Genomic DNA, 16035 nt, shown 5'->3' with positions numbered 1-16035 from the left:
AACTTTAAGGATTAAGAAGGGGCCTGCGACACGAATTTGAGTGCACCGACCAGAATATCAAGGAGCTGCGTGCAAATATTTTGTCGAAAAAAATTTCGTTAAATCCGCGTAGTAATTTCGTATACTTTGTCCGACTTTGTGCGAGTCCGAAAAAGATGTTCCGCAGTACTGAATCATAAAAAGCGGTCCGGATCCCTGTCCTCTCGTCTCGAGAATTAAACGACTCTATTCGCCCGTGAGAAATGGCCACTCGGGAATCCTCTATCAGAGACGAGACCCGAATATAAAAAACTTTTCCCGTCAGACGAGTCCTTCTCCGCTATTTAAAGTCCCATATTATATACTCTTTTCAACCCTTTTGCTTAATTATTATTATTTTTCTTTATTTACATTCACCTTTATTTGCCACCAAATATAATATCAACTTCAAATTTATATTTTTATATTTTTTAAATTGTATACCGTTTAATTTTTATGCATTGCCCTCTAATCGTTAAATAATGTACATCACTTCACAATCTATTTTTCATGCAAACTTTTCACTGTTTTTCCCTTCAACCATCTATCGAGTCTGTATCTCGAATTTTTTTTTCAATTTTCCCCGGCTCGCGCCGATTCGCGCAGTTTCGAAGCACTATCGGTCGAGACACCCAAGTGCATACAAAATGACTGAAACGGATTACCGGTGGCGTACCGTTCTCCCCTCGACGAGTAAAACTTTAAAGATCCTCGACCACTCTCATTCACCGCGGAAACCGCAGCACCCGGGGATTCTTCACGCCTCTCGCACCGGTTCGATGCTTTATGAGGGGTTTACTTTACAGACACGAACGAGGTATTAGAACGAAAGACCGGTATTAGACTGAAGGCGCCGCTAGAATGCGGACGAATGGGAGGAGCGAATATATATGGGAAGAGGGACGAGGACAGAATGCGCTTAAGAAGGAAAGTTTCTTTCTCATTTTCTCTCTCTCTCCTTCTCTACAAGCTAGAGAAATAATTTTAGACGCGATCTATTCCGGTCCTAAACTAGGCAGTCTCTCCTCATTGCAGAGTCCTCTGGCATCGTTTATTCGCAAGCGTAGAGTAATCGCGAACGCCGCGAAAATTTCTCGCCGATAACGACATTCGCGATTCCACTCTTTGTCTGACCACTTCGTTTTCTCTTTCCCTCGCTCATCCTTTTTTCTTTTTCGTCGATGTTCCTTGCGGTCTTACCTCGCCTCTCGAGTCGACGCGGAAATCCTACCCTCGATATCTTACCCCGTCACTGCCGTTCTACCACATAGAGCCCCATTATAGTCGAGAAAATTTATCACCGAACGTCCTTGATCCCCCTTCTCTCCTCCCACGTCTCCTTTTCCTCCCCATCAACCCCAATACCACCCTCTTTACTTCCTTCTCGCTCGCAAAGGAAAATACCTGGATTCGAGTAACTCGTAAATCGAACTAGTCGGAGTAATAAAGTCGTACCGTGATGTTCCTTGCGCGAGGGAGATTCCGCCTACAGAGTTTCCACACGACTTTTGTCCTTGTGATTTTTTGCCATACTATGTCAGGCAAAATCTTCCAGTCTCGTGTGCGAGAGACCACGTTTTTACGTGGTTTTCCCTCGACCGCTTAATGGAGAAGCAGATTCGACCTTCGTTTCCCGGCGACAAATTTTAATTCTTCGGATCGCGTCGACTAATGTAATTTTAATTACATCACTGTTATTTCATTCGCTTTTTTATTTTTATTTGTAATCTCGTATCATTAAATTAAAATACAAAATTGCCAAAAATATAAAAGATTTCGAGGTTGATTTTTCTTGAACAAATAATATGTCAAGACATCAATAATTTTCTAATATTTATAATAAAATAATATTATAATTGAAATACTCATTCTGTGCGATAAATTAAAATCTTTGCAATAAAATTGTTTCCTCATGTATGTATCAAGATAAAATGATAAAAAAATATTACAATTGAAAAATATAGTCTTGTATAATTATTCAAAATTTAATTCCTTTTCAATTTCTTATAACGCAAGTAACGATATTTTTGGCACGTTTTAAAAGCAAGTTTGCAAATATACATCCGTCCGGCCATCTGGCCCGAGAGAATTTGTGCCCGACACCGACGCGTTTTCCATCCTCGAAAATATAAAGTATCGATGCTGCCGCTCTGATGAAATATCGACACTTGACTTCTTGGAGTAAATGGAACCTTTCGCGCGCGGTAACGTCATATGAAATTCCCGAAGGATCACCGACAGGACCGCCGGCAGTTGTATCGATTTAACGTCCGACCAAGTATGCCCCGTTAGTCGTCATATGCGTGTCAGGTTCTCCCTCGCCTTATCTATTCGCAATCCCGCTCATATTCTTCTTCGGAACGTATGAATTTTTCAGTATTGTCGTCGCGCGCGATTCATCCCCTTATATCCTATACTGTTGCGAGAGCGCTGGAAAAGATTTTGCCGGAATAGACGCCAAATTCTAGCATTCGCATTAAATTATTATATACAAGAGATTTTTCGCTTCTGCCGCGTTATTCAGTAATGTAACGGTAGATTGTGCGAAAGCAATTTATATTTCATTCTATAAAGAAATGACCTCGTTTCTTCGTCCAATTCTTTGCTAGAAACAGCCCATCATGCGGTAAACAAATAATAATATCGCGTGACAAGCAGCGATTCCGGTGTATTCGTGTCTATATGTAAAGGTACTTATTGAGTTAGATATTTCTTCGTGTACGACACACGGTCTTTTTATTTCCGCAGCATTTTTCGCAATTGCAGCCGCGAACGTAACGAAAGTTCCTTCCGTCGAGTGGTTTAGCCCAATTCCGATAGATACATTAAATTCTGCGGGTAATCTCTCTTTTTTTTTAAAACCGACTCTCGTGCGGTCGTTTCTCATGTGTAGTTTTTTTTTTTCGGCGAGAACGTTCGCTGACAATATATCTGCGCGATAATCGCTCGATTTATGAACCAAGATGGGAAGAGGTTACTGGCGGAGCAAAATATTGGCAGTCTTATCGGTCTGGAGTTTTTTGTCGTACTCTATATACAGGGAAAGCAATGTTTGGTATAGATATTCATTCATTCGTGTAGTGTACCCCTAGTAATTAATAAATTCGCTAGCTTATGCGCCATATATATTTAATACCAGACGCAGCAATATCGTCGTTATCGCGCGTTAAAACGAGGAATGTTCGCGTGCACCAAATAAAAAGCATATCGCATAATTCGCAGTTAAGTTTTCGCGGCGACCGTTTAATTCCTACAGACGCCAAATGGCATTCTTTCTTTTCGTCGGACAGAGGCAAGCCATTTCGCGTGTTAGGGCAGAAAGACGCGGCTGATTCGCGTAATTCGAGCAAATTGCACAATAATGCCGGCGCGGAATATTCGCCGAGGGATCTTAATGGTATTTTTATCGACTTTCTTACCAGCGCGACAGGGACGATGTTCGTGCGCGGTGGTCTTGAAAAAAAAAAAAAAAAAAAAACGCCGAGACAAGAAAAGAGCTCTTTTCCTCCCCTTCACCCTAGACGCGTATCGCGGAATACATTTTTTTTTTCTTCGACGAATCGTGTTAATTTTTATATTAGCTATTCAAATTAATTTTCCCTGCGTGCGTGTCCTCGTCTCTCTTAACCGTGGCTATAAAGGCGCGAAATTACCATCGCACCCTGTTCGACGAAATACCTCACTTTGCCTCTGAGCGTCCGGCGCCGCTGACTACGTGTCATTAAATGCAAATTTCGCGCGGCCAGTAGGGCAACTGGAGACCAAAGTTTAAACCGTATTTAGTGAAGCGTTCTTGCCGATTAGAGAAGCGGAACAGATGTATTTCCGGAACATATGATTACCCGCGATGAACAGGCCGGGATTCATCGCGGACTCGGTATATCTACAAATTGCCTGCGTGTGTTTCAGTGGTTCCGCATAAAATACATCCTGTACATATGTTTCGTCAACGAATATATATTGAGCATGAAACAAGACAACAAAACTGTTTTCGAAAAATTCGTTCGCCGTGGCAATTACATCGATAAATAGTTGACGGCATTATCGATATTCTCCCGCGAGCTGAGTCAATCTTAATTAACGTAGATTTTCAACCTGATTGCTTTCACATGTTACTGGATCAATTCCCGCTTATGTAAGCGCGTGTTAAATATTAATCGTCTTTTATATATGCCACGCGCAATCCGATCTCGGAAACATATGACACCGAGCGATACGTGTTGCATCGCTCGTGCTTTAAGCGACAAAAATAAAATGCCTTCATTAGATAAGCACTTTTTTTTATCTATAAAAAAACAACTATACACATACGAAACGTAAAAAGAAAAATGATTTTAAATTAATCATCGATATTTCAACGAAGAAAATAGACAATATGTTATCTGAGAGGGCGCGCAATCAATTGATAAGAAGCTTCCTTCAACAAAGATATTCTTACCCCTTTTATTCAGCCATAATCCAAATTTTCCCTATACTGCAAATTTATTTAACGATACCTGTAGACGCGAGATACGCGACATATCAAAAGTTTTCTTTTTAACAACATAATTCGATGACGCCCATCTGGTCAGCGCATTTTATCGCTCTCTTTCGTAATTTCTTTTTATCAATATACCGCCACAGTCGGGGCGATCGTACGATATCGTGGTACTCACGGGTGTTACGTTAACTAACCCGACCTTCTTAACGCCCGAACGTGACCGGAGCGTGCGTGTAAAACTCATCGTGCGCAAGCGGATTCTTTCTTTCGTCGCGGCTTTCGCGCGCGCGCGACATAAGCGGGAATTTTTGTCCTCTCTTTCGATAAGTTGCAGATTCTTTCTCAAGAGTTTCTAGTGCGTCAGCGCGCAGTCATCAATCTTGCCGCGAGCCAGCCGGAGAATCCATCGAGCTTCTTTCGAAACGTTTGATAAGTCAACTCCAAAAAAAAAAAAAAAAAAAATACGATAAAATACGTTAAATGTGCATATAAAATTGCCAGCGCGCATTAATCTTCTTATGTTCTAATCTCAATGTCCTACATCTTAAATCGTATTTAAAAGATACAAGTTTATATCGGTTCGTTGATTTTATATTTATACGAGAATTTGTGATAATTTTTTATTTCAATTAGCGAGATGACTTTTAATACTTTCGACGGAGTGTCTCTTGAGAGAGAGGCACTTGTCTATCTGTATCTTTCTTTTTTCGTCGAGCAGTCGTTTTCTTCTTCGTTACAAGTTGAAATAATTTGAACTACGCTCTCGAATCGAATAAGATTACGTACCTATAGATATAATTATTTGAAAATGTATCGTTTAAATTTACTTTAACCTATTGTGCAACGACAGTGTTCGGAACTCCAGACAGCGATTTTGCGCAGCATCCATATGTAATCCGGGCTATCCGTGGGCAGTTCCGGACCGAAACCGTCGCGTTTCCGCAAACTAGTTTATGCCGAGAGAACCGTGCAATAAATTATCGTGGAACGGCCCCTCCGGGACCGCTTTTCACGATGTATTATGCGCCGGACACGCTCGCGGAAAGCACTTTACGCAAATGAGAAGAAAACGCGCCTTCCTCCCCGCCACCCCCCGCGAAGACAAGAATCGATTTTTAAAAGACGAACCCCGAACTCTCTCTCCCTCCATTTTCGTTTCTCTCGACGATTGATCTTCTATCTCGTAATGTATTGCGCGCGCGAGCACGCTTCTCATTTTCATATATAAATCCAGTTAGTGAGAGGAAGAGAAATAAAAGGGATTACTCAAATTTTACTTGCGCGGGGGCTTAACGGAATTTAATTCCCGGAGCAGAGTAAAATATCAGCATCCATCTATCGATTGTTTGGCCTCGAACGCGCTCGACATATTTATTTGCGCCATTTAATGGAAATACGATATTATTATGCGAACGATCTTTCATCCCCTTCCCTGATATATAGATATACATGTATTATACATGTATGCGAACGCGAGAGTAAAGTATGGCGGTGGCCGCGGAATGTAAATCGTCCATGACGCGATTAGCCGCGAAAATCTTGCCGAATCATCAGGTGGTTCACCGCGCGACCGCGGCAGGACTGCCCAGTTTGCACGCGTGTTTGTCGTCGTAAGCCTAATTGTAAGCCGGTTAATTACGGCGTTTATTTGCGCGCGCCCGTTCGTCCTCTCTTGCTCCGCTCGGGATTTCGCCGAAGATCGGTAATCGCCTATCACGTACGAATCTCATTATACGGGCTGGACCGATAATGATATCGAATGTAGAGGATAAATCGTCATCAATTGTCAGCGTAAATTACGCGTCTCTCCCCCTCTATCTCTCTCTTGCCTTCTACGGATCGGCAACGTTAACGAAGTCAATTAGACGTGGGAGGGGCTTCGTGACTGCATTTCGCGACGCGGAAATCTTCAACGAGAGCACTGCTGCGCGTATCGGTTCTCCCTTGCTCGCGCAGATTTAGCGAGATTATTCGATCGATCGATTCTCCCTCCCCCTTTTCTTCCCGACGACGGGCGTCCGCGCTGCATTTCCCTTCTCCCGATCCCCTCCGTTCCCGCGTTTCCCTTTTGCTTGCAAAGCGCACGCCGGGCAATCTCATAAAGATGAAAGCGATTTTTCGATGTTAGCGTTTTAATTTAATCCTCTTACGCGTGGAAAACGGCGAGCAAAAATGTTTTGTGGAATGTCTTCCGATTCTCCCGTTTCGTTCTCTTTATCAAGAGATTTTATAGATACGAGTCGTTCAACGAGTCTCTCTGAATGTTTCCTCGACCCCGCTATGATTGTTACTTGGAAGTTGCGATATGGAATGCTCCTGGATTGCTTGGCAAAAATTCGAGCCGGAGCAGAATTGCCCAAGCTCGATCTGTCGAATAAATTTCATATTTTTATTCGCTGTTTTCATTAATTAGGTACACATATATACGCAGAGAGACGAGTTTCAATTAGGATAACAGAGACGCGCGTAATACGAACGTTAAAGTCTAACAAAATCATATACGAGTACATTGCGTTACAGATTAACGAGTGTCACTTCTTTTATCTCGCCGGACGAAACGAACGGGGGGAGCCTCCAAGTATTAGCCTTCTTATCAAAAGTCAATATGACATTGAAAATAATATATCCCGAGCTAGACGCTTCGCAGCCATTTATCTCGGACCGCAAAAACTCCATTCTATCCACCGCAGAGAACCAAGTTACGGAAGTTCGCGGACACTCGCCGACCGAGATAGGTCTGCGAGATCTGAATTTCTGTCGCAAGCTTCTCTCAAGCTTGGCAACGACAAGCTGAGAGAATCTATACCATCGCCGTCTCTTTCGAAGGCCATAAGGCGGCGAATCGCTATTATCTCCGCGAGCGAAATCGATAATCCGTTTTGCTCGCGAAGACACACGAATCGGAGCTCCCATGCGATCTAATTAGTCGCTCCGTATCTATTACGGCAGCCGTTGATCCGAAATGATATTTGCTTATTGTGCGCAAAATACATATGTAAGGCAAAATTACCGTTCAGACAAAATTATCTGTCTACGAGAAATTAAAGAAGAGAGAGAGAGAGATATTGAATTGTTAATATTTAAAATTTTAAGGATGTGGATTCAATCTCAAGTTGTCGATATACATCTCGTTTCATATATCGTTCTTCTATTCACTTTTATAGGTTGAGTATTATGTACGCATTGAGCGAATGAACGACAAATAACGAATGCGAATATGTTCTTTCGTTTCTTTTCGCGTTCGTACTATAAATCTACCGTCGCTCAATGTTCATTCATTCGTTCAATGTGTATTTATTATGGAGCCGACACATCAACGACCACAAAACGCTGAGGGAATGCCCGAACTAATGTTATTTGAGCAGGAAATGGAGCCATTACTTTGCTATATAACTGGCGATTTTCACAGAAATGTGAATTCACGTAATTTCGCAAAACGACCGGGCGGTTCGCGATTTCTTTATTCCACGCGCAATTGACTCGTGTACTTCAATCGCAACGAAATTCGCTATTTCGCTTGTTAATATTTCAAGTTTCAAGCCTCGCAATTATCTTAACAGCGTGTTAAGGTAGTCTTTTCTCCTTCCTTTTTCCCCCGTGCTCGTTTCTTTTCTTTTCTTTTCTTTTTTTTTTTAAGTCTGCGCATATCCCCGAGGTAACTGCGGCGATATAAATGTTTCACGATGTCGCCTGCGGAATCTCCCGGTCGCCGCGAAATTTGATTAACGAATCCCCTGAATTTTCTCTCGGAGGGACATCAGCGTATCTGAACTTCTGTATGACAGCTCTCCGAATTATTAACGACGCCGTAGGATTACCACCCGTACTTCCTCTCCCATGCCGGTCGGTCGCTTATATTGAGATTCATTCGTCGCGATACATCCATTTCGCGCGTTTTATTCCGCGGAGACCGTTCGAAGACCGAGAGATCCGCGATTCGCGATAGAGAAATGGATACATATATGCATATATATACGCGCGCGTCATTTCACGTAGATTATAATTCCATCGATGTTCGTGTACGGCGAAATAAAATTATGAGCCGCGCGCACGATGTATTCTGAGGCGGGCGTTATCGATCGGATGCGTTGCAACTGGCGCTAATTGCAATTGACGATTAATAATTAACGCATACGTCCATAATCCGCCGCGAAATAATGTATCCGCTCCATGCTTCGTCATACGCGCAACGTGGAGTGCGACAAAAAATTTTTACGATGCGAGCGCGACGTGACGATCAGCGCTCCGACAACGAAAGCATCGGCTGGAATAACGCTGCGTCATTTCGGAAAATCGCATTCATGTCATTAGGATACCGATACTCGTCGAGTAATTTGAAGACGAGTGTTCTCGTGCTTTACGCTCTCTTTACCTGATGCTCGCGCTCTCTTCCAGCGATATTCATCGGGGATTCGTAAAATGCGCGCGTGACGCAGCATTATTTCAGCTAAGTGCGTTTTAATTGTTTACAGGGAACATCGCAAGGTTCTTTTTTACCACGATCGCGCAAACGATGGTCGATGATTGATTGTTGCGCCCTCCTCTCCGTCTCGCTCTCTCTTCCCTCTCATTTGACCATCGCAGCACACAAACACATAGTTGGACGCGGGTCTTGGAGCGTGCGAAATCGCGACTAATCGCGGCGAGAGCGCTCGCGGATTCGCGCGCGCATTCGGCCCGATCTCTCTTGCGTGGGCGTCGCGACTTCACGCAGCACTCGGGCGTATACGAACGAACGAACGAACGAACGAACGCGACGTCGGCGGCGGCGGCGGCAGAGGCGGCGGCGGCGGCGACGGGAGGCAGCGCGACGTCTCGCAGTAGGCGACGCGATCTCGACCCGTCAGGATCGCGCGGCAGACTTGAAACGCGACGTGGCGGGGTCATGCCGGTCTCTGGACATACAACAGCGGCGGCCTCGGCGAATTAAGAAATCGAGGAAAAAAAGAAACTGGCCACGTGTCGCGGCCACGATTGTCTGTGGCATTTAAATACGGCCCGCGGATATATATTCGCGTTCCACTCGCGATCGGAAGTGCGCGACGGTCGAGAGGATGACACAGTTGCGCTGTGAAAAAAACGCGCCTCGCACGACAGTAATCGGTATCGATAATTCGAGTGTAGATTGAGAGATACGACGAGGGGAAAAAGTGGTGAAGTGTGGGAAACGAGTTCGCAGTTCTCCAGTTGACAAGAGAGTTTGCACGAGACGCGCCAAGATAGATCCTGGATCGCGATCGGCCGTGAGGGAGAGAGAAAAGGAAGACGAAGGGAGAACGAGTGAGTGTTGTAAGAGGAAAAAGTAATGTAAATTCGCTCTCGCGATATCATGCACTTCGCGCGATGACGCAATATGCGAGCGCGAAACTGGCCAGCGGTGTGCATGTATTATGTCAGACGATTACATTAGAATCTAGAAAGAGAGAAAGAGAGAGAGAGAGAGAAAGAAAAAGACGAAAAAACGAAGAGGAATCGATGCGATTATATTCCGATCCTGCGGAGCCGAGTAGTTATACGGCCGCTAGGAAGCCGCCGTAGATTCTCCCGCCCGCGCGTCTGACTCTGCACGACCTTTTCCACTTTCAACTATCTCTCCGGACTGCGCGCGGGCATTCTTCTACGGTGATATGCGAGCCCGCCATATATCTTGGTGGTTTTCAGGTCGTTAGCGGTGCGACCGGGGGTCAGGCGGAGGTAAACGCGCGCGACAGGGTCTCTCCGAAACTTTCCGCAGGATACCGTTTTACTCGAGGACAGAAGCTTCCTCTCGGACAGACCCCGGCTCTTTCTCTCCCGGTCGCGGCTCGTGTCAACATAAAGTTAAATTTCCGAAGAATTTAAGTTCGCTCGCTCACCGGAATCGTAATCGTTTATTTATTTGTTCGTCTTTTCGATTTGTAAATTACAGCTCGATCGATCCGTTCATCGAATCGTAAGAATTGGCTAGTCGAAGAGATTGCTTCGTACGAGCTCTCCAACTCGCCACATTTGCATTCGCGAATGCATCAGGTTCGCGTTATTTTCGTATCCCGAGAACCTCTTTTAAAAGTCGAGTTCTCTCTCTGTCTCTTTTTCGCGCTCGTCCGTTATATAACTTTCATGGTACTGAAATCGCGAGTCATAGTCGGCCTTTTTGAAACGTTTGTGATTTAAAAAAGATTGATCGCGGTCGCGCACGCGCGCGTTTCTCTCGACGATCGTCTCGAAAGCGCAACACCGAGCCGCCGTCCTGACTGTTTGTAAACAGCATCGATCGACGGTTGGTCGGTTTAATCGGATCAGCGGCTAATCCGACCGTTGACGCTTGCTAAACGTTACTTCAATTTTTTAGTTCGCGCTTAATGTTCCTCTCTCTTCCCCTCTCTCTCTCTTCTTTTCCCGCAAATCGTCCATCAATCGTGCGATTGCGTTTTTTTCTTCTCTATCCATCCCGACCGCAATTTATTTACCTATCGCTTTACTCGAGTTCCTTTCCAAATTTGAATAAATTGTTTACTTTAAATATCTCTCTATAAATACCGAAAATCTTTACCGGGCACGAAAAACCGATAGCTATAACAACGAATATCTATATAATAATATAATTATCTATTTAAAAATATTAAGAATTTTTATGACATTTGATTACAATTTTTTGAGTAATGTGTAACTTTGTATTGTGTGTACTTTGTGCAGGTGTGTAAACTAAATTTCCGAGATCCTTTTCACAAGCGTCGCGAGTAAATAAAAGAAAAATCATGAGGTTAAATCCTTCCTAACTATCCGATAATTCGCCGAGAGTTCATCCTATTGATCGTCGGAAGTTTCTCGCGGAATCGGCCGAAAATCAGAGAAGCTTTTAACTTTTTAGATCTGGCAGAATGGCAGTGCGAAGTGCTGCTGGCCAATGTGTCAATCCACCAGTGTACCAACAATAGTCGGAGAATTTAGTAGACGCGAGGTTTCATCATAACATGTCACACTGTGCGAGAGACTGTGTCCAATATAATGCGATATCAACGTCAAAATTATAGCTTTTACAATTACATTATTAGAGTAAAGTGTTTCGATATAAAATGAAAGGGTCTCGTGTGCGATATAGGTATAAAGTGCAAAAGAATTTGGAAATCGGTTTCAATTTTATTATAATTTTTTAGTATCATTATTGTTTCTGTAATAATTTTTACACAATGCACATTATTTGCAAAAAAATATAAATTGTAATTGCATTTTGTCTAATCAGATTTTGCACATTTTTATTTCTGTCTGTTGTTTTTATATATTTTTGTGTAGATTCTTTTATTTTAGATCAGATTTAAAAATATGTATGTTTGCTCCTTTAAGTGTGCGCGCAATTTCATCTTTATCATATAATTACAACTAGAGCTTTATGTATAAACTTTATTTTATTATTATTCTTTTTCGTAAAAAAGATTTATTGCCTAAAAAATAACGTATGATCTCGATTGCAGTTTCGCTTTCAAAAGGATCGTTTTTCAAACACGCGACAAACGCTGTTATTCGTAAACTTGGCCTATCGGATGCGCATATATATCGGTCCAGCGAATCCCTCTCCCTCTCTCTCTCGAACACGAAGGGTTTTGCCGGGATTTTACGGGTACAAAAGCCTGCCCGAACGGTGGAAGCACTTATTCCATGGAGGACGGTTTCCGGTGTGGCTATTATACGCCCGATCCTTCGCGTCGCCCGAAACACGGCGCGAATAATTGTTCATCGATCCTCGGCTACTAATTTGCCAAATTACTCATACACCACGAGAAAGCGACTCTCGTTAGCGACTTGGGCGCGAATGGACGAGCAAGGCGTCCGAGCCTACGGAATGCACCGCATGTCATGGAAGACGACGCGGTTAAATTAGGGGCCATAATTCGTGCGAGATTAATTTTCGACGGTGCAAACACGCCACGGGAGATAGGATTTCCACGATAATTTTTTCGTCGGTCTGGGATTTTACAAGGAAACGACCAAGTTTATATATTCTACGGAATAAGTGAACAAAGTTTCATTCTACAAGTCGAGTTAACTGTTTTTTAATGTTTTTATATATATATTATATCGAATGTAATTTATGCATGTAATATTACTGTATAATCGGATAAACTTATATCGCTCAGAGATTTATTCATGATTCGAAGTCATTAGAATATTTTACATTTGCATCGCCCTGCTTTGCTTTTATGTATTTTATCATCAAAAGTTGTGTATGTATAAAATTATACTTAGTATCTATCAGAATTATCATATACCTCAATTCAGTTCAATTCTAGATACATACAATAGTTGCTATACTATTTCGAATCAATTAATCGACGCGTAACAGACTATAAATCTCGATAATATACGAGATAACGGGGATAATCAAGGATACAACAAAGGATTGTCGGAAAGCATTAATGCGTTTTCTGATGTTTCCGCCATGGAACTCTCAATGAGCTTTGCGTGTGCGCTCAAGTAACTTTGTGCTAATAATCTGTCGGATTCGCAATGCGCAGCGTGATAATGGCCACTCGTTTCTCATTTTCCCGTCATCGAAGGTTCCTTCCTCTCGAATTTTCACCGTCCAACGAATTTCGTTCGAGGAAGATCTCACCCCTCCGAATTATATCACCGCGCGCGCGCCTCGTTTATCTCGCACCTCCCGACATTTCTTTCCGCTGCCAGGTTTAATTTTCTTAGCAAGACGTACGTACGATGAAAAATAGACCAAGGAACTCTCGAAGCTGTCAAGGAGATGAACCGCCGAGTATGATACGCGATATCGTTATTAATTTATGAGCGTTTACAAAATTAGCATTGTCAAAATCGAGAAAAAATTTAATCCTTAACTGATACATGCGACCTTATAAACTCTCTTTATCTTCCTATTTTTAACTTTTATCGTTTCAATAAAATAATTTTACAACGAACGGTGACCACGTCATGTTAAAAAAAACAAAAGAACAAACAAGGGGCAGATAGTTGGGAACAAATTAAAAATAAAAATAACGATTTAAATAAAAATATTTTGCTTACAAGTCACTTATTCAACTGTGATTTCGCAAAAGCTTCATTTGTCATTTCGATATCTCAATGTTTCCGAAACTGAAACCGTGAATCTTTACATCGACTTTTCGAGCATCCAATATCCTTACTTTAATCTGTTTTTTAATGCGCCGCGATTCGCATAAAAACGACATCGAGCGCGTAATTAAAAGTGTCGCGGGCAAACACGCTCGCGAGGGAGGAAAAGACTGCTGGAGCAGCAACGCCGGCAATGTCTTGTTGTCTATCTAGCTAGCAGTTTTGAGTAATCGCTCTCGCTCCCCTTCGTCTGCCGAATCCCTAACCCCGACGACGACGACGACGACATCGTCGGTCATCACCCTCGCGCGGGTTTCCCGGCGCGCACGACCTACCCCGGGGCATTCTTTACTCTTCCATCAACGCGGCGCCCGCCGCATCGTCGTCGTCGTTCCTTCAGGGTCGTCCCTAGCATCGAAGCGCACACGCAGGCACTCTCGGAATCTCGTTTGTACATTTATTTTACCCCCTTCGACATTCCCTCTTCCCACCTCTACCTCTCTCCATCTTTCTCGCTCCCTTTTTCTCTTTTCTTCTTTTTTTTTCTTCCTTTCCTCCCACCGCCCCACCTCTCACTTCCGCCGCTCTTCGATTCGCTGTCGCAGTCGGAGTGGCATGGAACGGTGGGAAATAAATGGCCCCTAATGGATTTCTTAGACGTGCGCTCGCGCGCGGCGGAACTCAGGTGCAGCGAGGAGTGTAGCCCCGGCCCCTCGAAAGTACGGCGGAACTCTAAATTACAGGAATCGTTGGTTCTCATCTCGTCTCTTTCTCTGCCGTCCCTTTCCGACGTTTGGCAGATCACAGCTGGGCGACCTTATCGGCGCCGATGAAAACTTTTCATCCGTCGTCTCCTCCTTTCCTAGAGCCCGGGGTGCGTTGCCAATAATCTGGGCGACATCGCGGTGACCTCGACCGTACGACGGTGGTAGCGAGTATACCTACGGTCTTGCTCTTTCTCTCTTGGCCCGCATTCTCGAATCCGCGGTGATTTTTCAAGATGTTTCGCGAATCACCGACCGGCACATAAAGCGTAATTTTATTTGCCAGATTTATCCCGGATCTTTCTCGACGTTTTCCAGTTATCCTTCCAACGGAGAAGCAGGTATAGGAGTACGAGACATCTCTCTTGTTGTATACTCGGTCCATAAAATTAGATATACATATAATCCTGCATTATTACGTCACGCACACGCTTACATCACGCCACACGCTTTGCGTCTCGAATTTTATGTGAATTCCGCATAATATTAATACAAATTATATTGATTATTATACATTTGGAATCTTTTATATGGTTTTATGAGAAAAGATCGAGTCACGTTTCTGCAAGTTTCAAACTTGGAGAATGTCGGGGGAGCATTCGTAGCCTATACCCGTCGTGACAACTTTATTTTCATCAATTTGGAAGACCCGAGAAGCGGCATAACTTGACTGTCGTAATGGCGCGGAAGTAAAAGGTCTGGTTTGCGGAGAGCATGATAAAACTGAAAATCGTAGGGATTTCCCTGGATAATCGCGCGCCGAAGCTCGTCTTCTCTTTCACGGGCACGAAAGTTTTCCTTCTTTGTCAATAATCTCGATGGATTTCGAACGACACCCGAGAATCTCTTATTTCCTCGCCATTGAAGCTTTTCTCGGTTTTCTCTTTAGCAAAGCACGCGTTTCGCACTCACACGTACATATACAAATTCGTTTGTAAATTTTATTTCGCTCTCTTCTCTCTCTTCGGCATTCTCCATCTCGCGCGTAACGGCGTTTCATTTAACCCATTTGAACGGCGAAACGTTGGCGATGAATAATTCCTGATGAAAACGTTAGCGATGCGACGCACGAATTCGCGAAGGACAGATTACGAATAAAATGACCGTCGCGATTTTTCGTATTAAAGAAATTTAGCACATGCATATTACAATACCTACGAGTATCCAGCCATTAATTTATGAACGTGTTAATTGCCAGAGAGATCTACGATAATTTAAAATTGAAAGAAAATTTTACACGAAGGAAAAATTCTTTCAAGTCGCTTCGCGTGACAAATAATTTTTTTTCGACAAAACAAATTCGCGTGAATTATATTCTAATTATTAGTTATAATGTTCGTTTGACGAAAATTCAATTTCTCTCTTTCGCGCATTGCAACGAAACGATAACGACATGTATTAAGAGCACGTGGACGGTCCATTTCGGTTACGAATCTCGCGCTAAAATACCGTCGTGCCGCAAAATCGTTCTAATCCCGTCCGGTACGTTTAATGATCGTTTTGCGGGTCCTTTCCGACAAGATTGACCCGATGAGACGCCGAGATTTTCTTCGTTTCGAGCTCCGTAATTGAGAGAACGAGCGCTTCAGCGATGCTAATTCCGTGAGATGCTAACAAAACAATTTAGCGCGGCTCATACATAAATCATCGCCGGCAGATAAAAGTTTTCTGCCTGGGGTCTGCGAGCAAACGCGACAGACGGGCTTGAAAGGA

At 43.3% G+C, this 16035-nt stretch overlaps 2 protein-coding genes across 11 annotated transcripts in view; one reads left to right on the top strand and one right to left on the bottom strand.

Annotated features, from left to right (window-relative positions):
* Window positions 1–16035, bottom strand: part of LOC145939074 (protein-lysine N-methyltransferase SMYD4) — a 153350-nt gene that overhangs the window by 81249 nt on the left and 56066 nt on the right. Inside the window, exon 1 of one of the 9 annotated variants that reach the window (XM_083043138.1) lies at window positions 397–1090. The exons of 4 other annotated variants lie outside the window; for them this stretch is intronic. The gene's annotated coding sequence lies outside the window, so the exon portion shown is untranslated. Of the gene's footprint in view, window positions 1–396; window positions 1091–16035 lie in introns of those variants that run through there. 4 more of the 9 variants (XM_083043139.1, XM_083043140.1, XM_083043141.1 and 1 more) reach the window with 4 other exon arrangements.
* Window positions 9329–16035, top strand: part of LOC145939075 (growth factor receptor-bound protein 14) — a 245366-nt gene continuing 238659 nt past the window's right edge. The window contains exon 1 of one of the 2 annotated variants that reach the window (XM_083043144.1): window positions 9329–9778. The gene's annotated coding sequence lies outside the window, so the exon portion shown is untranslated. The remainder of the gene's footprint in view (window positions 9779–16035) is intronic. The other variant, XM_083043150.1, reaches the window with a different exon arrangement.

This window comes from Prenolepis imparis, unplaced genomic scaffold (assembly GCF_030444845.1).
Source record: "Prenolepis imparis isolate NDT839.2.m4 unplaced genomic scaffold, iyPreImpa1.0 SCAF_7, whole genome shotgun sequence".
In the NCBI taxonomy this organism is placed as follows: domain Eukaryota; kingdom Metazoa; phylum Arthropoda; class Insecta; order Hymenoptera; family Formicidae; genus Prenolepis; species Prenolepis imparis.
This window is presented reverse-complemented; position numbering and strand designations above follow the sequence as displayed.